The 15,616-nt window shown below is 48.3% G+C and overlaps 50 non-coding genes and 1 pseudogene across 50 annotated transcripts; all 51 read left to right on the plus strand.

Annotated features, from left to right (window-relative positions):
- Nucleotides 1-73: 73 nt before the first annotated feature.
- Nucleotides 74-192, plus strand: LOC145811608 (5S ribosomal RNA). Its single transcript, XR_014355146.1, has one exon. It is a non-coding gene; the product is annotated as a 5S ribosomal RNA (ribosomal RNA).
- Nucleotides 193-380: 188 nt separating this feature from the next.
- Nucleotides 381-499, plus strand: LOC145810674 (5S ribosomal RNA). The gene has a single exon (XR_014354233.1). It is a non-coding gene; the product is annotated as a 5S ribosomal RNA (ribosomal RNA).
- A 188-nt stretch (nucleotides 500-687) lies between these two features.
- On the plus strand, nucleotides 688-805 carry LOC145811002 (5S ribosomal RNA). Its single transcript, XR_014354552.1, has one exon. It is a non-coding gene; the product is annotated as a 5S ribosomal RNA (ribosomal RNA).
- Nucleotides 806-995: 190 nt separating this feature from the next.
- LOC145810842 (5S ribosomal RNA) lies at nucleotides 996-1,114 on the plus strand. Its single transcript, XR_014354397.1, has one exon. It is a non-coding gene; the product is annotated as a 5S ribosomal RNA (ribosomal RNA).
- A 187-nt stretch (nucleotides 1,115-1,301) lies between these two features.
- On the plus strand, nucleotides 1,302-1,420 carry LOC145811571 (5S ribosomal RNA). The gene has a single exon (XR_014355110.1). It is a non-coding gene; the product is annotated as a 5S ribosomal RNA (ribosomal RNA).
- A 189-nt stretch (nucleotides 1,421-1,609) lies between these two features.
- LOC145811004 (5S ribosomal RNA) lies at nucleotides 1,610-1,728 on the plus strand. Its single transcript, XR_014354554.1, has one exon. It is a non-coding gene; the product is annotated as a 5S ribosomal RNA (ribosomal RNA).
- Nucleotides 1,729-1,916: 188 nt separating this feature from the next.
- Nucleotides 1,917-2,035, plus strand: LOC145810713 (5S ribosomal RNA). The gene has a single exon (XR_014354270.1). It is a non-coding gene; the product is annotated as a 5S ribosomal RNA (ribosomal RNA).
- A 186-nt stretch (nucleotides 2,036-2,221) lies between these two features.
- LOC145811866 (5S ribosomal RNA) lies at nucleotides 2,222-2,340 on the plus strand. The gene has a single exon (XR_014355399.1). It is a non-coding gene; the product is annotated as a 5S ribosomal RNA (ribosomal RNA).
- A 186-nt stretch (nucleotides 2,341-2,526) lies between these two features.
- LOC145811748 (5S ribosomal RNA) lies at nucleotides 2,527-2,645 on the plus strand. The gene has a single exon (XR_014355281.1). It is a non-coding gene; the product is annotated as a 5S ribosomal RNA (ribosomal RNA).
- Nucleotides 2,646-2,832: 187 nt separating this feature from the next.
- On the plus strand, nucleotides 2,833-2,952 carry LOC145812269 (5S ribosomal RNA). Its single transcript, XR_014355803.1, has one exon. It is a non-coding gene; the product is annotated as a 5S ribosomal RNA (ribosomal RNA).
- Nucleotides 2,953-3,141: 189 nt separating this feature from the next.
- On the plus strand, nucleotides 3,142-3,260 carry LOC145810658 (5S ribosomal RNA). The gene has a single exon (XR_014354218.1). It is a non-coding gene; the product is annotated as a 5S ribosomal RNA (ribosomal RNA).
- Nucleotides 3,261-3,450: 190 nt separating this feature from the next.
- On the plus strand, nucleotides 3,451-3,569 carry LOC145810101 (5S ribosomal RNA). The gene has a single exon (XR_014353667.1). It is a non-coding gene; the product is annotated as a 5S ribosomal RNA (ribosomal RNA).
- Nucleotides 3,570-3,757: 188 nt separating this feature from the next.
- On the plus strand, nucleotides 3,758-3,876 carry LOC145812086 (5S ribosomal RNA). Its single transcript, XR_014355612.1, has one exon. It is a non-coding gene; the product is annotated as a 5S ribosomal RNA (ribosomal RNA).
- A 187-nt stretch (nucleotides 3,877-4,063) lies between these two features.
- LOC145811536 (5S ribosomal RNA) lies at nucleotides 4,064-4,182 on the plus strand. Its single transcript, XR_014355076.1, has one exon. It is a non-coding gene; the product is annotated as a 5S ribosomal RNA (ribosomal RNA).
- A 189-nt stretch (nucleotides 4,183-4,371) lies between these two features.
- LOC145810102 (5S ribosomal RNA) lies at nucleotides 4,372-4,490 on the plus strand. The gene has a single exon (XR_014353668.1). It is a non-coding gene; the product is annotated as a 5S ribosomal RNA (ribosomal RNA).
- A 189-nt stretch (nucleotides 4,491-4,679) lies between these two features.
- LOC145809920 (5S ribosomal RNA) lies at nucleotides 4,680-4,798 on the plus strand. Its single transcript, XR_014353487.1, has one exon. It is a non-coding gene; the product is annotated as a 5S ribosomal RNA (ribosomal RNA).
- Nucleotides 4,799-4,986: 188 nt separating this feature from the next.
- On the plus strand, nucleotides 4,987-5,105 carry LOC145811590 (5S ribosomal RNA). The gene has a single exon (XR_014355129.1). It is a non-coding gene; the product is annotated as a 5S ribosomal RNA (ribosomal RNA).
- Nucleotides 5,106-5,293: 188 nt separating this feature from the next.
- Nucleotides 5,294-5,412, plus strand: LOC145810559 (5S ribosomal RNA). The gene has a single exon (XR_014354123.1). It is a non-coding gene; the product is annotated as a 5S ribosomal RNA (ribosomal RNA).
- Nucleotides 5,413-5,600: 188 nt separating this feature from the next.
- LOC145810214 (5S ribosomal RNA) lies at nucleotides 5,601-5,719 on the plus strand. Its single transcript, XR_014353788.1, has one exon. It is a non-coding gene; the product is annotated as a 5S ribosomal RNA (ribosomal RNA).
- A 187-nt stretch (nucleotides 5,720-5,906) lies between these two features.
- LOC145812338 (5S ribosomal RNA) lies at nucleotides 5,907-6,025 on the plus strand (annotated as a pseudogene).
- A 191-nt stretch (nucleotides 6,026-6,216) lies between these two features.
- LOC145810342 (5S ribosomal RNA) lies at nucleotides 6,217-6,335 on the plus strand. Its single transcript, XR_014353916.1, has one exon. It is a non-coding gene; the product is annotated as a 5S ribosomal RNA (ribosomal RNA).
- A 189-nt stretch (nucleotides 6,336-6,524) lies between these two features.
- LOC145811210 (5S ribosomal RNA) lies at nucleotides 6,525-6,643 on the plus strand. The gene has a single exon (XR_014354756.1). It is a non-coding gene; the product is annotated as a 5S ribosomal RNA (ribosomal RNA).
- A 188-nt stretch (nucleotides 6,644-6,831) lies between these two features.
- On the plus strand, nucleotides 6,832-6,950 carry LOC145810192 (5S ribosomal RNA). Its single transcript, XR_014353764.1, has one exon. It is a non-coding gene; the product is annotated as a 5S ribosomal RNA (ribosomal RNA).
- Nucleotides 6,951-7,139: 189 nt separating this feature from the next.
- On the plus strand, nucleotides 7,140-7,258 carry LOC145812265 (5S ribosomal RNA). Its single transcript, XR_014355799.1, has one exon. It is a non-coding gene; the product is annotated as a 5S ribosomal RNA (ribosomal RNA).
- A 187-nt stretch (nucleotides 7,259-7,445) lies between these two features.
- Nucleotides 7,446-7,564, plus strand: LOC145811567 (5S ribosomal RNA). The gene has a single exon (XR_014355106.1). It is a non-coding gene; the product is annotated as a 5S ribosomal RNA (ribosomal RNA).
- Nucleotides 7,565-7,753: 189 nt separating this feature from the next.
- LOC145810382 (5S ribosomal RNA) lies at nucleotides 7,754-7,872 on the plus strand. Its single transcript, XR_014353952.1, has one exon. It is a non-coding gene; the product is annotated as a 5S ribosomal RNA (ribosomal RNA).
- A 185-nt stretch (nucleotides 7,873-8,057) lies between these two features.
- LOC145811186 (5S ribosomal RNA) lies at nucleotides 8,058-8,176 on the plus strand. Its single transcript, XR_014354734.1, has one exon. It is a non-coding gene; the product is annotated as a 5S ribosomal RNA (ribosomal RNA).
- Nucleotides 8,177-8,365: 189 nt separating this feature from the next.
- On the plus strand, nucleotides 8,366-8,484 carry LOC145810189 (5S ribosomal RNA). The gene has a single exon (XR_014353760.1). It is a non-coding gene; the product is annotated as a 5S ribosomal RNA (ribosomal RNA).
- Nucleotides 8,485-8,672: 188 nt separating this feature from the next.
- On the plus strand, nucleotides 8,673-8,792 carry LOC145811793 (5S ribosomal RNA). Its single transcript, XR_014355326.1, has one exon. It is a non-coding gene; the product is annotated as a 5S ribosomal RNA (ribosomal RNA).
- A 190-nt stretch (nucleotides 8,793-8,982) lies between these two features.
- Nucleotides 8,983-9,101, plus strand: LOC145810778 (5S ribosomal RNA). Its single transcript, XR_014354334.1, has one exon. It is a non-coding gene; the product is annotated as a 5S ribosomal RNA (ribosomal RNA).
- Nucleotides 9,102-9,290: 189 nt separating this feature from the next.
- Nucleotides 9,291-9,409, plus strand: LOC145809797 (5S ribosomal RNA). The gene has a single exon (XR_014353363.1). It is a non-coding gene; the product is annotated as a 5S ribosomal RNA (ribosomal RNA).
- A 189-nt stretch (nucleotides 9,410-9,598) lies between these two features.
- LOC145810314 (5S ribosomal RNA) lies at nucleotides 9,599-9,717 on the plus strand. The gene has a single exon (XR_014353889.1). It is a non-coding gene; the product is annotated as a 5S ribosomal RNA (ribosomal RNA).
- A 190-nt stretch (nucleotides 9,718-9,907) lies between these two features.
- On the plus strand, nucleotides 9,908-10,026 carry LOC145808217 (5S ribosomal RNA). The gene has a single exon (XR_014351681.1). It is a non-coding gene; the product is annotated as a 5S ribosomal RNA (ribosomal RNA).
- A 187-nt stretch (nucleotides 10,027-10,213) lies between these two features.
- On the plus strand, nucleotides 10,214-10,332 carry LOC145810610 (5S ribosomal RNA). The gene has a single exon (XR_014354171.1). It is a non-coding gene; the product is annotated as a 5S ribosomal RNA (ribosomal RNA).
- Nucleotides 10,333-10,518: 186 nt separating this feature from the next.
- LOC145811279 (5S ribosomal RNA) lies at nucleotides 10,519-10,637 on the plus strand. The gene has a single exon (XR_014354823.1). It is a non-coding gene; the product is annotated as a 5S ribosomal RNA (ribosomal RNA).
- A 189-nt stretch (nucleotides 10,638-10,826) lies between these two features.
- LOC145809245 (5S ribosomal RNA) lies at nucleotides 10,827-10,945 on the plus strand. Its single transcript, XR_014352754.1, has one exon. It is a non-coding gene; the product is annotated as a 5S ribosomal RNA (ribosomal RNA).
- A 189-nt stretch (nucleotides 10,946-11,134) lies between these two features.
- LOC145811997 (5S ribosomal RNA) lies at nucleotides 11,135-11,253 on the plus strand. The gene has a single exon (XR_014355523.1). It is a non-coding gene; the product is annotated as a 5S ribosomal RNA (ribosomal RNA).
- A 186-nt stretch (nucleotides 11,254-11,439) lies between these two features.
- Nucleotides 11,440-11,558, plus strand: LOC145809789 (5S ribosomal RNA). The gene has a single exon (XR_014353355.1). It is a non-coding gene; the product is annotated as a 5S ribosomal RNA (ribosomal RNA).
- A 189-nt stretch (nucleotides 11,559-11,747) lies between these two features.
- Nucleotides 11,748-11,866, plus strand: LOC145810524 (5S ribosomal RNA). Its single transcript, XR_014354088.1, has one exon. It is a non-coding gene; the product is annotated as a 5S ribosomal RNA (ribosomal RNA).
- Nucleotides 11,867-12,054: 188 nt separating this feature from the next.
- Nucleotides 12,055-12,173, plus strand: LOC145811552 (5S ribosomal RNA). The gene has a single exon (XR_014355091.1). It is a non-coding gene; the product is annotated as a 5S ribosomal RNA (ribosomal RNA).
- A 189-nt stretch (nucleotides 12,174-12,362) lies between these two features.
- Nucleotides 12,363-12,481, plus strand: LOC145812017 (5S ribosomal RNA). Its single transcript, XR_014355544.1, has one exon. It is a non-coding gene; the product is annotated as a 5S ribosomal RNA (ribosomal RNA).
- A 189-nt stretch (nucleotides 12,482-12,670) lies between these two features.
- On the plus strand, nucleotides 12,671-12,789 carry LOC145811481 (5S ribosomal RNA). The gene has a single exon (XR_014355021.1). It is a non-coding gene; the product is annotated as a 5S ribosomal RNA (ribosomal RNA).
- Nucleotides 12,790-12,978: 189 nt separating this feature from the next.
- LOC145811306 (5S ribosomal RNA) lies at nucleotides 12,979-13,097 on the plus strand. The gene has a single exon (XR_014354850.1). It is a non-coding gene; the product is annotated as a 5S ribosomal RNA (ribosomal RNA).
- Nucleotides 13,098-13,285: 188 nt separating this feature from the next.
- Nucleotides 13,286-13,404, plus strand: LOC145811639 (5S ribosomal RNA). The gene has a single exon (XR_014355176.1). It is a non-coding gene; the product is annotated as a 5S ribosomal RNA (ribosomal RNA).
- Nucleotides 13,405-13,591: 187 nt separating this feature from the next.
- Nucleotides 13,592-13,710, plus strand: LOC145810956 (5S ribosomal RNA). The gene has a single exon (XR_014354507.1). It is a non-coding gene; the product is annotated as a 5S ribosomal RNA (ribosomal RNA).
- Nucleotides 13,711-13,897: 187 nt separating this feature from the next.
- Nucleotides 13,898-14,016, plus strand: LOC145810835 (5S ribosomal RNA). The gene has a single exon (XR_014354390.1). It is a non-coding gene; the product is annotated as a 5S ribosomal RNA (ribosomal RNA).
- A 188-nt stretch (nucleotides 14,017-14,204) lies between these two features.
- LOC145811327 (5S ribosomal RNA) lies at nucleotides 14,205-14,323 on the plus strand. Its single transcript, XR_014354871.1, has one exon. It is a non-coding gene; the product is annotated as a 5S ribosomal RNA (ribosomal RNA).
- Nucleotides 14,324-14,511: 188 nt separating this feature from the next.
- Nucleotides 14,512-14,630, plus strand: LOC145810864 (5S ribosomal RNA). The gene has a single exon (XR_014354418.1). It is a non-coding gene; the product is annotated as a 5S ribosomal RNA (ribosomal RNA).
- Nucleotides 14,631-14,818: 188 nt separating this feature from the next.
- Nucleotides 14,819-14,937, plus strand: LOC145810990 (5S ribosomal RNA). The gene has a single exon (XR_014354541.1). It is a non-coding gene; the product is annotated as a 5S ribosomal RNA (ribosomal RNA).
- A 188-nt stretch (nucleotides 14,938-15,125) lies between these two features.
- Nucleotides 15,126-15,244, plus strand: LOC145811495 (5S ribosomal RNA). Its single transcript, XR_014355035.1, has one exon. It is a non-coding gene; the product is annotated as a 5S ribosomal RNA (ribosomal RNA).
- Nucleotides 15,245-15,433: 189 nt separating this feature from the next.
- Nucleotides 15,434-15,552, plus strand: LOC145812183 (5S ribosomal RNA). Its single transcript, XR_014355709.1, has one exon. It is a non-coding gene; the product is annotated as a 5S ribosomal RNA (ribosomal RNA).
- The last annotated feature ends 64 nt before the right edge of the window (nucleotides 15,553-15,616 follow it).

The following is a 15,616-nucleotide window of genomic DNA, read 5'->3' on the forward strand; positions in this document are numbered from 1 at the left end:
ATTATCCTGTTCTGTTCAATTTCATTTTTTTCCCCGTCTACTGCTTAAAACAACAAAGTCGCGGTTAATCTTCGGGTGCGATCATACCAGCACTAATGCACCGGATCCCATCAGAACTTCGCAGTTAAGCGTGCTTGGGCGAGAGTAGTACTAGGATGGGTGACCCCCTGGGAAGTCCTCTTGTTTCACCCCTTTTTACACCCCCCCTCCCCTTTTTTTTTTTTCCCGGACAGCCTGTCCGATTTTTAGCCCATTCAATCGCCTTCGCCTCATTTTCGACAAATTCTCCCTTTTAAACCATTTCCAGATTATCCTGTTCCATTCAATTTCATTTTTTTCCCCGTCTACTGCTTAAAACAACAAAGTTGCGGTTAGTCTTCGGGTGCAATCATACCAGCACTAATGCACCGGATCCCATCAGAACTCCGCAGTTAAGCGTGCTTGGCCGAGAGTAGTACTAGGATGGGTGACCCCCTGGGAAGTCCTCGTGCTGCACCCCTTTTTCCACCCCCCTCCCCTTTTTTTTTTTCCCCGGACAGCCTATCCGTTTTTTAGCCCATTCAATCGCCTTCGCGTCCTTTTCGACAAACTTCTCCCTTTTAAACCATTTCCAGATTATCCTGTTCCATTCAATTTCAATTTTTTCCCCGTCTACTGCTTAGAACCACAAAGTCGCGGTTAATCTTCGGGTGCGATCATACCAGCACTAATGCACCGGATCCCATCAGAACTCCGCAGTTAAGCGTGCTTGGTCGAGAGTAGTACTAGGATGGGTGACCCCCTGGAAGTCCTCGTGTTGCACCCCTTTTTCCACCCCCCCCCCTCTCTTTTTTTTTTCCCCGGATAGCCTCTCCGATTTTTAGCCCATTCAATCGTCTTCGCCTCCTTTTCGACAAACTTCTCCCTTTTAAACCATTTCCAGATTATCCTATTCCATTCAATTTCATTTTTTTCCCCGTCTACGGCTTAAAACAACAAAGTCGCGGTTAGTCTTCGGGTGCGATCATACCAGCACTAATGCACCGGATCCCATCAGAACTCCGCAATTAAGCGTGCTTGGCCGAGAGTAGTACTAGGATGGGTGACCCCCTGGGAAGTCCTCGTGTTGCACCCCTTTTCCCACCCCCCTCCCCTTTTTTTTTTCCACGGACAGCCTATCTATTTTTTAGCCCATTCAATCGCCTTCGCCTCCTTTTCGACAAACTTCTCCCTTTTAAACCATTTCCAGATTATCCTGTTCCATTCAATTTCAATTTTTTCCCCGTCTACTGCTTAGAACCACAAAGTCGCGGTTAATCTTCGGGTGCGATCATACCAGCACTAATGCACCGGATCCCTTCAGAACTCTGCAGTAAAGCGTGCTTGCGCGAGAGTAGTACTAGGATGGGTGACCCCCTGGGAAGTCCTCGTGTTGCACCCCTTTTTACACCCCCCCTCCTCTTTTTTTTTTTTCCCGGACAGCCTCTCCGATTTTTAGCCCATTCGATCGCCTTCGCCTCCTTTTCGACAAACTTCTCCCTTTTAAACCATTTCCAGATTATCCCGTTCCATTCAATTTCATTTTTTCCCCCGTCTACTGCTTAAAACAACAAAGTCGCGGTTAATCTTCGGGTGCGATCGTACCAGCATTAATGCACCGGATCCCATCAGAACTCCGCAGTTAAGCGTTCTTGGGCGTGAGTAGTACTAGGATGGGTGACCCCCTGGGAAGTCCTCGTGTTGCACCCTTTTTTCCACCCCCCTCCCCTTTTTTTTTTTCCCTGGACAGCCTGTCCGATTTTTAGCCCATTCAATCGCCTTCGCCTCCTTTTCGACAAACTTCTTCCTTTTAAACCATTTCCAGATTATCCCGTTCCATTCAATTTCATTTTTTTCCCCGTCTACTGCTTAAAACATGAAAGTCGCGGTTAATCTTCGGGTGCGATCATACCTGCACTAATGCACCGGATCCCATCAGAACTCCGCAGTTAAGTGTGCTTGGGCGAGAGGAGTAGTAGGATGGGTGACCCCCTGGGAAGTCCTCGTGTTGCACCCCTTTTTCCACCGCCCCTCCCCTTTTTTTTTCCCCGGACAGCCTATCCGATTTTTAGCCCGTTCAATCGCCTTCGCCTCCTTTTCGACAAACTTCTCCCTTTTAAACCATTTCCAGATTATCCTGTTCCATTCAATTTCATTTTTTCCCCGTCTACTGCTTAAAACAACAAAGTCGCGGTTAATCTTCGGGTGCGATCATACCAGCACTAATGCACCGGATCCCATCAGAACTCCGCAGTTTAGCGTGCTTGCGCGAGAGTAGTACTAGGATGGGTGACCCCCTGGGAAGTCCTCTTGTTGCACCCCTTTTTCCACCCCCCTCCCCTTTTTTTTTTCCCGGACAGCCTGTCCGATTTTTAGCCCATTCGATCGCCTTCGCCTCCTTTTCGACAAACTTCTCCCTTTTAAACCATTTCCAGATTATCCTGTTCCATTCAATTTCAATTTTTTCCCCGTCTACTGCTTAAAAAAACAAAGTCGCGGTTAATCTTCGGGTGCGATCATACCAGCACTAATGCACCGGATCCCATCAGAACTCCGCCGTGAAGTGTGCTTGGGCAAGAGTAGTACTAGGATGGGTGGCCCCTTGGGAAGTCCTCGCGTTGCACCCCTTTTTCCACCCCCCCTCCCCTTTTTTTTTTCCCTGGACAGCCTGTCCGATTTTTATCCCATTCAATCGCCTTCGTCTCCTTTTTGACAAACTTCTCCCTTTGAAACCATTTCCAAATTATCCTGTTCCATTCAATTTCATTTTTTCCCCGTCTACTGTTTAAAACAACAAAGTCGCGGTTAGTCTTCGGGTGCGATCATACCAGCACTAATGCACCGGACCCCATCAGAACTCCGCAGTTAAGCGTGCTTGGGCGAGAGTAGTACTAGGATGGGCAACCCCCCTGGGAAGTCCCCTTGTTGAACCCCTTTTTCCAACCCCCCTCCCCTTTTTTTTTTTCGCCGGGCAGCCTGTCCGATTTTTAGCCCATTCAATCGCATTCGCCTCCTTTTCGACAAACTTCTCCCTTTTAAACCATTTCCAGATTATCCTGTTCCATTCAATTTCATTTTTTTCCCCGTCTACTGCTTAAAACAATAAAGTCGCGGTTAATCTTCAGGTGCGATCATACCAGCACAAATGCACCGGATCCCCTCAGAACTCCGCAGTTAAGCGTGCTTGGGCGAGAGTAGTACTAGGATGGGTGACCCCCTGGGAAGTCCTCGTGTTGCACCCCTTTTCCCACCCCCCCTCCCCTTTTTTTTTTTTCCCCGGACAGCCTGTCCGATTTTTAGCCCATTCAATCGCCTTCGCCTCCTTTTCGACAAACTTCTCCCTTTTAAACCATTTCCAGATTATCCTGTTCCATTCAATTTCATTTTTTTCCCCGTCTACGGCTTAAAACAATAAAGTCGCGGCTAATCTTCGGGTGCGATCACACCAGCACTAATGCACCGGATCCCATCAGAACTCCGCAGTTAAGCGTGCTTGGGCGAGAGTAGTACTAGGATGGGTGACCCCTTGGGAAGTCCTCGTGTTGCGCCCCTTTTTCCACCCCCACTCCCTTTTTTTTTTTCCCCGGCCAGCCTGTCCGATTTTTGGCCCATTCAATCGCCTTCGCCTCCTTTTCGACAAACTTCTCCCTTTTAAACTATTTCCAGATTATCCGGTTCCATTTAATTTCATTTTTTTCCCCGTCGACTGCTTAAAACAATAAAGTCGCGGTTAATCTTCGGGTGCGATCATAGCAGCACTAATGCACCGGATCCTATCAGAACTCCGCAGTTAAGCGTGCTTGAGCGAGAGTAGTACTAGGATGGGTGACGCCCTGGGAAGTCCTCATGTTGCACCCCTTTTTCCACCCCTCTCCCCTTTTTTTTTTCCCCGGACAGCCTGTCCGATTTTTTGCCCATTCAATCGCCTTCTCCTCCTTTTCGACAAACTTCTCCCTTTTAAACCATTTCCAGATTATCCTGTTCCATTCAATTTCATTTTTTTCCCCGTCTACTGCTTAAAACAATAAAGTCGCGGTTAATCTTCGGGTGCGATCATACTAGCACTAATGCACCGGATCCCATCAGAACTCCGCAGTTAAGTGTGCTTGGGCGAGAGTAGTACTAGGATGGGTGACCCCCTTGGAAGTCCTCGTGTTGGACCCCTTTTTCCACCCCCCCTCCCCTTTTTTTTTTTCCCCGGACAGCCTGTCCGATTTTTAGCCCATTCAATCGCGTTCGCCTCCTTTTCGACAAACTTCTCCCTTTTAAACCATTTCCAGATTATCCTGTTCCATTCAATTTCCTTTTTTTCCCCGTCTGCTGCTTAAAACAATAAAGCCGCGGCTAATCTTCGGGTGCGATCACACCAGCACTAATGCACCGGATCCCATCAGAACTCCGCAGTTAAGCGTGCTTGGGCGAGAGTAGTACTAGGATGGGTGACCCCTTGGGAAGTCCTCGTGTTGCGCCCCTTTTTCCACCCCCACTCCCCTTTTTTTTTTTCCCCGGCCAGCCTGGCCGATTTTTTGCCCATTCAATCGCCTTCGCATCCTTTTCGACAAACTTCTCCCTTTTAAACCATTTCCAGATTATCCTGTTCCATTCAATTTCATTTTTTTCCCCGTCTACTGCTTAAAACAATGAAGTCGCGGTTAATCTTCGGGTGCAATCATACCGGCACTAATGCACCGGATCCCATCAGAACTCCGCAGTTAAGAGTGCTTGGGCGAGAGTAGTGCTAGGATGGGTGACCCCCTGGGAAGTCCTCGTGTTGCACCCCTTTTTCCACCCCCCCTCCCCTTTTTTTTTTTCCCGGCCAGCCTGTCCGATTTTTAGCCCATTCAATCGCCTTCGCCTCCTTTTCGACAAACTTCTCCCTTTTAAACCATTTCCAGATTATCCGGTTCCATTCAATTTCATTTTTTTCCCCGTCTACTGCTTAAAACAATAAAGTCGCGGTTAATCTTCGGGTGCGATCATAGCAGCACTAATGCACCGGATCCCATCAGAACACCGCAGTTAAGCGTGCTTGAGTGAGAGTAGTACTAGGATGGGTGACCCCCTGGGAAGTCCTCGTGTTGCACCCCTTGTCCACCCCTCTCCCCTTTTTTTTTTTTCCCCGGACATCCTGTTCGATTTTTTGCCCATTCAATCGCCTTCGCCCCCTTTTCGACAAACTTCTCCCTTTTAAACCATTTCCAGATTATCCTGTTCCATTCAATTTCATTTTTTTCCCCGTCTACTGCTTAAAACAATAAAGTCGCGGCTAATCTTCCGGTGCGATCATACCAGCACTAACGCACCGGATCCCATCAGAACTCCGCAGTTAATCGTGCTTGGGCGAGAGTAGTACTAGGATGGGTGACCCCCTGGGAAGTCCTCGTGTTGCACCCCTTTTTCCACCCCCCCTCTCCTTTTTTTTTTTCCCGGACAGCCTGTCCGATTTTTAGCGCATTCAATCGCGTTCGCCTCCTTTTCGACAAACTTCTCCCTTCCAAACCATTTCCAGATTATCCTGTTCCTTTCAATTTCATTTTTTTCCCCGTCTACTGCTTAAAACAACAAAGTCGCGGTCAATCTTCGGGTGCGATCATACCAGCACTAATGCACCGGATCCCATCAGAACTCCGCAGTTAAGCGTGCTTGGGCGAGAGTAGTACTAGGATGGGTGAACCCCTGGGAAGTCCTCGTGTTGCACCCCTTTTTCCACCCCCCCTCCTCTTTTTTTTTCCCCGGACAGCCTGGCCGATTTTTTGCCCATTCAATCGCCTTCGCATCCTTTTCGACAAACTTCTCCCTTTTAAACCATTTCCAGATTATCCTGTTCCATTCAATTTCAATTTTTTCCCCGTCCACTGCTTAGAACCACAAAGTCGCGGTTAATCTTCGGGTGCGATCATACCAGCACTAATGCACCGGATCCAATCAGAACTCCGCAGTAAAGCGTGTTTGCGCGAGAGTAGTACCAGGATGGGTGACCCCCTGGGAAGTCCTCGTATCCTGTTCCACTTTTTCCACCCCCCCTCCCCCTTTTTTTTTTCCCCGGACAGCCTGTCCGATTTTTAGCCCATTCAATCGCCTTCGCCTCCTTTTTGACAAACTTCTCCCTTTTAAACCATTTCCAGATTATCCTGTTCCATTCAATTTCATTGTTTTCCCCGTCTACTGCTTAAAACAATAAAGTCGCGGCTAATCTTCGGGTGCGATCATACCAGCACTAATGCACCGGATCCCATCAGAACTCCGCAGCTAAGCGTGCTTGGGCGAGAGTAGTACTAGGATGGGTGACCCCCTGGGATGTCCTCGTGTTGCACCCCTTTTTCCCACCCCCCTCTCCTTTTTTTTTTTCCCCGGACAGCCTGTCCGATTTTTAGCCCATTCAATCGCCCTCGCCTCCTTTTCGACAAACTTCTCCCTTTTAAACCATTTCCAGATTATCCTGTTCCATTCAATTTCATTTTTTTCCCCGTCTACTGCTTAGAACAATAAAGTCGCGGCTAATCTTCGGGTGGGAACATACCAGCACCAATGCACCGGATCCCATCAGAACTCCGCAGTTAAGCGTGCTTGGGCGAGAGTAGTACTAGGATGGGTGACCCCCTGGGAAGTCCTCGTGTTGCACCTTTTTTTCCATGCCCCCTCTCCTTTTTTTTTTCCCCGGAGAGCCTGTCCGATTTTTAGCCCATTCAATCGCCTTCGCCTCCTTTTCGACAAACTTCTCCCTTTTAAACCATTTCCAGATTATCCTGTTCCATTCAATTTCATTTTTTTCCCCGTCTACTGCTTAAAACAATAAAGTCGCGGCTAATCTCCGGGTGCGATCATACCAGCACTAATGCACCAGATCCCATCAGAACTCCGCAGTTAAGCGTGCTTGGGCGAGAGTAGTACCAGGATGGGTGACCCCCTGGGAAGTCCTCGTGTTGCACCTCTTTTTCCACCCCCCTTCCTTTTTTTTTTTTCCCCCGGACAGCCTGTCCGATTTTTAGCCCATTCAATCGCCTTCGCCTCCTTTTCGACAAACTTCTCCCTTCTAAACCATTTCCAGATTATCCTGTTCCATTCAATTTCATTTTTTTCCCCGTCTACTGCTTAAAACAATAAAGTCGCGGCTAATCTTCGGGTGCGATCATACCAGCACTAATGCACCGGATCCCATCAGAACTCTGCAGTTAAGCGTTCTTGGGTGAGGGTAGTACCAGGATGGGTGACGCCATGGGAAGTAATCGTGTTGCACCCCTTTTTCCACCCCTCTCCCCTTTTTTTTGTCCCCGGACAGCCTGTCCGATTTTTAGCCCATTCAATCGCCTTCGCCTCCTTTTCGACAAACTTCTCCCTTTTAAACGATTTCCAGATTATCTTGTTCCTTTCAATTTCATTTTTTTCCCCGTCTACTGCTTAAAACAATAAAGTCGCGGTTAATCTTCGGGTGCGATCATACCAGCACTAATGCACCGAATCCCATCTGAACTCCGCAGTTAAGCGTGCTCAGGTGAGAGTAGTACTAGGATGGGTGACCCCCTGGGAAGTCCTCGTGTTGCACCCCTTTTTCCACCCCCCCTCCCCTTTTTTTTTTTCCCCCGCCAGCCTGTCCGATTTTTAGCCCATTCAATCGCCTTCGCCTTCTTTTCGGCCAACTTCTCCCTTCTAAACCATTTCCAGATTATCCTGTTCCATTCAATTTCATTTTTTTCCCCGTCTACTGCTTAAAACAATAAAGTCGCGGTTAATCTTCGGGTGTGATCATGCCGGCACTAATGCACCGGATCCCATCAGAACTCCGCAGTTAAACGTGCTTGGGCGAGAGTAGTACTAGGATGGGTGACCCCCTGGGAAATCCTCGTGTTGCACCCCTTTTTCCCCCCCTCCCCTTTTTTTTTTTCCTCGGACAGCCTGTCCGATTCTTTGCCCATTCAATCGCCTTCGCCTCCTTTTCGACCAACTTCTCCCTTTTAAACCATTTCCAGATTATCCTGTTCCATTCAATTTCATTTTTTCCCCGTCTACTGCTTAAAACAACAAAGTCGCGGCTAATCTTCCGGTGCGATCATACCAGCACTAATGCACCGGATCCCATCAGAACTCCGCTGTTAAGCGTGCTTGGGCGAGAGTAGTACTAGGATGGCTGACCCCCTGGGAAGTCCTCGTGTTGCACCCCTTTTTCCACCCCCCCTCTCCTTTTTTTTTTTCCCCGGACAGCCTGTCCGATTTTTAGCCCATTCAATCGCCTTCGCCTCCTTTTCGACAAACTTCTCCCTTCAAAACCATTTCCAGATTATCCTGTTCCATTCAATTTCATTTTTTTCCCCGTCTATTGCTTAAAACAACAAAGTCGCGGTTAATCTTCGGGTGCGATCATACCAGCACTAATGCACCGGATCCCATCAGAACTCCGCAGTTAAGCGTGCTTGGGCGAGAGTAGTACTAGGATGGGTGAACCCCTGGGAAGTCCACGTGTTGCACCCCTTTTTCCACACCCCCTCCTCTTTTTTTTTTCCCCGGACAGCCAGGCCGATTTTTTGCCCATTCAATCGCCTTCGCCTCCTTTTCGACAAACTTCTCCCTTTTAAACCATTTCCAGATTATCCTGTTCCATTCAATTTCATTTTTTTCCCCGTCTACTGCTTAAAACAATGAAGTCGCGGTTAATCTTCGGGTGCAATCATACCAGCACTAATGCACCGGATCCGATCAGGACTCCGCAGTTAAGAGTGCTTGGGGCGAGAGTAGTGCTAGGATGGGTGACCACCTGGGAAGTCCTCGTGTTGCACCCCTTTTTCCACCCCTCCCTCCCCTTTTTTTTTTCCCCCGGCCAGCCTGTCCGATTTTTAGCCCATTCAATCGCCTTCGCCTCCTTTTCGACAAACTTCTCCCTTTTAAACCATTTCCAGATTATCCTGTTCCATTCAATTTCATTTTTTTCCCCGTCTAGTGCTTAAAACAATAAAGTCGCGGTTAATCTTCGGGTGCGATCATACCAGCACTAATGCCCCGGATCCCATCAGAACACCGCAGTTAAGCGTGCTTGGGCGAGAGTAGTACTAGGATGGGTGACCCCCTGGGAAGTCCTCGTGTTGCACCCCTTTTTCCACCACACCTCCCCTTTTTTTTTTAAACCGGCCAGCCTGTCCGATTTTTAGCCCATTCAATCGCCTTCGCCTCCTTTTCGACAAACTTCTCCCTTTTAAACCATTTCCAGATTATCCTGTTCCATTCAATTTCATTTTTTTCCCCGTCTACTGCTTAAAACAATAAAGTCGCGGTTAATCTTCGGGTGCGATCATACCAGCACTAATGCACCAGATCCCATCAGAACTCCGCAGTTAAGCGTGCCTGGGCGAGAGTAGTACTAGGATGGGTGACCCCCTGGGAAGTCCTCGTGTTGCACCCCTTTTCCCACCCCCCCTCCCCTTTTTTTTTTTCCCCGGACAGCCTGTCCGATTTTTAGCCCATTCAATCGCCTTCGCCTCCTTTTCGACAAACTTCTCCCTTTTAAACCATTTCCAGATTATGCTGTTCCATTCAATTTCATTTTTTTCCCCGTCTACTGCTTAAAACAATAAAGTCGCGGTTAATCTTCGGGTGCGATCATACCAGCACTAATGCACCGGATCCCATCAGAACTCCGCAGTTAAGCGTGCTTGGGCGAGAGTAGTACTAGGATGGGTGACCCCCTGGGAAGTCCTCGTGTTGAACCCCTTTTTCCGACCCCTCTCCCCTTTTTTTTTTTTCCCCGGACAGCCTGTCCGATTTTTAGCCCATTCAATCGCCTTCGCCTCCTTTTCGACAAACTTCTCCCTTTTAAACCATTTCCAGATTATCCTGTTCCATTCAATTTCAATTTTTTCCCCGTCTACTGCTTAAAACAATAAAGTCGAGGTTAATCTTCGGGTGCGATCATACCAGCACTAATGCACCGGATCCCATCAGAACTCCGCAGTTAAGCGTGCTTGGGCGAGAGTAGTACTAGGATGGGTGACCCCCTGGGAAGTCCTCGTGTTGCACCCCTTTTTCCACCCCCCTTCCCCTTTTTTTTTTCCCCGGACAGCCTGTCCGATTTTTAGCCCATTCAATCGCCTTCGCCTTCTTTTCGACAAACTTCTCCCTTTTAAACCATTTCCAGATTATCCTGTTCCATTCAATTTCATTTTTTCCCCGTCTACTGCTTAAAACAATAAAGCCGCGGCTAATCTTCGGGTGCGATCACACCAGCACTAATGCACCGGATCCCATCAGAACTCCGCAGTTAAGCGTGCTTGGGCGAGACTAGTACTAGGATGGGTGACCCCTTGCGAAGTCCTCGTGTTGCACCCCTTTTTCCACCTCCTCCCCCTTTTTTTTTTCCCCGGCCAGCCTGTCCGTTTTTAGCCCATTCAATCGCCTTCTCCTCCTTTTCGACAAACTTCTCCCTTTTAAACCATTTCCAGATTATCCTGTTCCATTCAATTTCATTTTTTTCCCCGTCTACTGCTTAAAACAAAAAAGTCACGGTTAATCTTCGGGTGCGATCATACCAGCACTAATGCACCGGATCCCATCAGAACTCCGCAGTTAAGCGTGCTTGGTCGAGAGTAGTACAAGGATGGGTGACCCCCTGGGAAGTCCTCGTGTAGCACCCCTTTTTCCGCCCCCCCTCTCCTTTTTTTTTTTCCCCGGACAGCCTGTCCGATTTTTAGCCCATTCAATCGCCTTCGCCTCCTTTTCGACAAACTTCTCCCTTCTAAACCATTTCCAGATTATCCTGTTCCATTCAATTTCATTTTTTTCCCCGTCTACTGCTTAAAACAATAAAGTCGCGGTTAATCTTCGGGTGCGATCATACCAGCACTAATGCGCCGGATCCCATCAGAACTCCGTAGTTAAGCGTGCTTGGGCGAGAGTAGTACTAGGATGGGTGACCCCCTGGGAAGTCCTCGTGTTGCACCCCTTTTTTCACCGCCCCTCCCCTTTTTTTTTTCCCCCGGACAACCTGTCCGATTTTTAGCCCATTCAATCGCCTTCGCCTCCCTTTCGACAAACTTCTCCCTTTTAAACCATTTCCAGATTATCCTGTTCCATTCAATTTCATTTTTTTCCCCGTCTACTGCTTAAAACAATAAAGTCGCGGCTACTCTTCGGGTGCAATCATGCCAACACTAATACACCGGATCCCATCAGAACTCTGCAGTTAAGCGTGCTTGGGTGAGGGTAGTACTAGGATGGGTGACGCCCTGGGAAGTCCTCGTGTTGCACCCCTTTTCCACCCCCCTCCCCTTTTTTTTTTCCCCGGACAGCCTGTCCGATTTTTAGCCCATTCAATCGCCTTCGCCTCCTTTTCGACAAACTTCTCCCTTTTAAACGATTTTCAGATTATCCTGTTCCATTCAATTTCATTTTTTTCCCCGTCTACTGCTGAAAACAATAAGGTCGCGGTTAATCTTCGGGTGCGATCATACCAGCACTAATGCACCGGATCCCATCAGAACTCCGCAGTTAAGCGTGCTTGGGTGAGAGTAGTACTTGGATGGGTGACCCCCTGGGAAGTCCTCGTGTTGCACCCCTTTTTCCACCCCCCCTCCCCTTTTTTTTTTTCCCCGGCCAGCCTGTCCGATTTTTAGACCATTCTCTCGCCTTCGCCTCCTTTTCGACAAACTTCTCCCTTTTAAACCATTTCCAGATTATCCTGTTCCATTCAATTTCATTTTTTTCCCCGTCTACTGCTTAAAACATTAAAGTCGCGGTTAATCTTCGGGTGCGATCATACCAGCATAAATGCACCGGATCCCATCAGAACTCCGCAGTTAAGCGTGCTTGGGCGAGATTAGTACTAGGATGGGTGACCCCAAGGGAAGTCCTCGTGTTGCACCCCTTTTTCCACCCCCCTCCCCCTTTTTTTTTTCCCCGGGCAGCCTGTCCGATTTTTAGCCCATTCAATTGCCTTCGCCTCCTTTTCGACAAACTTCTCCCTTTTAAACCATTTCCAGATTATCCTGTTCCATTCAATTTCATTTTTTTCCCCATCTACTGCTTAAAACAATAAAGTCGCGGTTAATCTTCGGGTGCGATCACACCAGCACTAATGCACCGGATCCCATCAGAACTCCGCAGTTAAGCGTGCTTGGGCGAGAGTAGTACTAGGATGGGTGACCCCCTGGGACGTCCTCTTGTTGCACCCCTTTTTCCACCACCCCTCCCCTTTTTTTTTTTCCCCGGCCAGCATGTCCGATTTTTAGACCATTCTCTCGCCTTCGCCTTCTTTTCGACAAACTTCTCCCTTTTAAACCATTTCCAGATTATCCTGTTCCATTCAATTTCATTTTTTTCCCCGTCTACTGCTTAAAATCATAAAGTTCCGGTTAATCTTCGGGTGCGATCATACCAGCACTAATGCACCGGATCCCATCAAAACCCCGCAGTTAAGCGTGCTTGGGCGAGAGTAGTACCAGGTAGGGTGACCCCTTGGGAAGTCCTCGAGTTGCACCCCTTTTTCCACACCCCCACTCCTTTGTTTTTTTCCCCGGACAGCCTGTCCGATTTTTAGCCCATTCAATCGCCTTCGCCTCCTTTTCGACAAACTTCTCCCTTCTAAACCATTTCCAGATTATCCAGTTCCATTCAATTTCATTTTTTTCCCCGTCTACTGCTTAAAACCATAAAGTCGCGGTTAATCTTCGGGTGTGATCATACCAGCACTAATGCACTGGATCCCTTCAGAACTCCGTAGTTAAGCGTGCTTGGGCGAGAGTAGTACTAGGATGGGTGACACCCTGGGAAGTCCTCGTGTTGCACCCCTTTTTCCACCGCCCGTCCCCTTTTTTTTTTTCCCCGGACAGCCTGTCCGATTTTTAGCCCATTCAATCACCTTCGCCTCCTTTTCGACAAACTTCTCCCTTTTAAACCATTTCCAGATTATCCTGTTCCATTCAATTTCATTTTTTTCCCCGCCTACTGCTTAAAACAATAAAGTCGCGGCTAATCTTCGGGTGCGATCATACCAGCACTAATGCACCGGATCCCATCAGAACTCCGCATTTAAGCGTGCTTGGGTGAGAGTAGTACTAGGATGGGTGACCCCCTGGGAAGTCCTCGTGTTGCACCACTTCTTCCACCCCCCCTCACCCTTTTTTTTCCCCCGGACAGCCTGTCCGATTTTTAGCCCATTCAATCGCCTTTGCCTCCTTTTCGACACACTTCTCCCTTTTAAACCATTTCCAGATTATCCTGTTCCATTCAATTTCATTTTTTTCGCCGTCTACTGCTTAAAACAATAAAGTCGCGGTTAATCTTCGGGTGCGTTCATACCAGCACTAATGCACCGGATCCCATCAGAACTCCGCCGTTAAGCGTGCTTGGGTGAGAGTAGTACTAGGATGGGTGACCCCCTGGCAAGTCCTCGTGTTGCACCCCTTTTTCCACCCCCCTCCCCTTTTTTTTTTCCCCGGACATCCTGTCCGATTTTTAGCCCATTCAATCGCCTTCGCCTCCATTTCGACAAACTTCTCCCTTTTAAACCATTTCCAGATTATCCTGTTCCATTCAATTTCATTTTTTTCCCCGTCTACTGCTTAAAACAATAAAGTCGCGGCTAATCTTCGGGTGCGATCACACCAGCACTAATGCACTGGATCCCATCAGAACTCCGCAGTTAAGCGTGCTTGGGCGAGAGTAGTACTAGGATGGGTGACCCCATGGGAAGTCCTCGTGTAGCACCCCTTTTTCCACCCCCCCTCCCCTTTTTTTTTTCCCCGGCCAGCCTGTCCGATTTTTATCCCATTCAATCGCCTTCGCCTCCTTTTCGACAAACTTCTCCTTTTTAAACCATTTCCAGATTATCCTGTTCCATTCAATTTCATTTTTTCCCCGTCTACTGCTTAAAACAATAAAGTCGCGGCTAATCTTCGGGTGCGATCATACCAGCACTAATGCACCGGATCCCATCAGAACTCCGCAGTTAAGCGTGCTTGGGTGAGAGTAGTACTAGGATGGGTGAACCCCTGGGAAGTCCACGTGTTGCACCCCTTTTTCCACACCCCCTCCTCTTTTTTTTTTCCCCGGACAGCCAGGCCGATTTTTTGCCCATTCAATCGCCTTCGCCTCCTTTTCGACAAACTTCTCCCTTTTAAATCATTTCCAGATTATCCTGTTCCATTCAATTTCATTTTTTTCCCCGTCTACTGCTTAAAACAATAAAGTCGCGGGAAATCTTCGGGTGCGATCATACCAGCACTAACGCACCAGATCTCATCAGAACTCCGCAGTTAAGCGTGCCTGGGCGAGAGTAGTACTAGGATGGGTGACCCCCTGGGAAGTCCTCGTGTTCCACCCCTTTTTCCACCCCCCCTCCACTTTTTTTTTTCCCCGGACAGCCTGTCCGATTTTTAGCCCATTCAATTGCCTTCGCCTCCTTTTCGACAAACTTCGCCCTTTTAAACCATTTCCAGATTATCCTGTTCCATTCAATTTCATTTTTTTCCCCGTCTACTGCTTAAAACAATAAAGTCGAGGCTAATCTTCGGGTGCGATCGTACCAGCACTAATGCCCCGGATCCCATCAGAACTCCGCAGTTAAGCGTGCTTGGGCGAGAGTAGTACTAGGATGGGTGACCCCCTCGGAAGTCCTCGTGTTGCACCCCATTTTCCACCCCCCTCCCCTTTTTTTTTTTCCCCGGACAGCCTGTCCGATTTTCAGCCCATTCAATCGTCTTCGCCTCCTTTTCGACAAACTTCTCCCTTTTAAACAATTTCCAGATTATCCTGTTCCATTCAATTTCATTATTTTCCCCGTCTACTGCTTAAAACAATAATGTTGCGGTTAATCTTCGGGTGCGATCATACCAGCACTAATGCACCGGATCCCATCAGAACTCCACAATTAAGCGTGCTTGGGCGAGAGTTGTACTAGGATGGGTGACCCCCTGGGAAGTCCTCGTGTTGCACCCCTTTTTTCACCGCCCCTCCCCTTTTTTTTTTCCCCGGACCGCCTGTCCGATTTTTAGCCCATTCAATCGCCTTCGCCTCCTTTTCGACAAACTTCTCCCTCTTAAACCATTTCCAGATTATCCTGTTCCATTCAATTTCATTTTTTTCCCCGTCTACTGCTTAGAACAATAAAGTCGCGGCTAATCTTCGGGTGCGATCATACCAGCACTAATGCACCGGATCCCATCAGAACTCCGCAGCTAAGCGTGCTTGGGCGAGAGTAGTACTAGGAGTGGTGACCCCCTGGGAAGTCCTCGTGTTGCACGCCTTTTTCCACCCCCCCCTCCCCTTTTTTTTTTCCCCGGACAGCCTGTCCGATTTTTAGCCCATTCAATCGCCTTCGCTTCCTTTTCAACAAACCTCTCCCTTTTAAACCATTTCCAGATTATCCAGTTCCACTCAATTTCATTTTTTTCCCCATCTACTGCTTAAAACAATAAAGTCGCGGTTAATCTTCGGGTGCGATCGTACCAGCACTAATGCACCGGATCGCATCAAAACTCCGCAGTTAAGCGTGCTTAGGCGAGAGTAGTACTAGGATTGGTGACCCCCTGGGAAGTCCTCGTGTTGCACCCCTTTTTCCACCCCCCCTCCCCTTTTATTTTTCCCCGGACAGCCTGTCCGATTTTTAGCCCATTCA

This window comes from Camellia sinensis, chromosome 14, assembly GCF_055761805.1.
Source record: "Camellia sinensis isolate YWXY chromosome 14, ASM5576180v1, whole genome shotgun sequence".
NCBI lineage: Eukaryota > Viridiplantae > Streptophyta > Magnoliopsida > Ericales > Theaceae > Camellia > Camellia sinensis.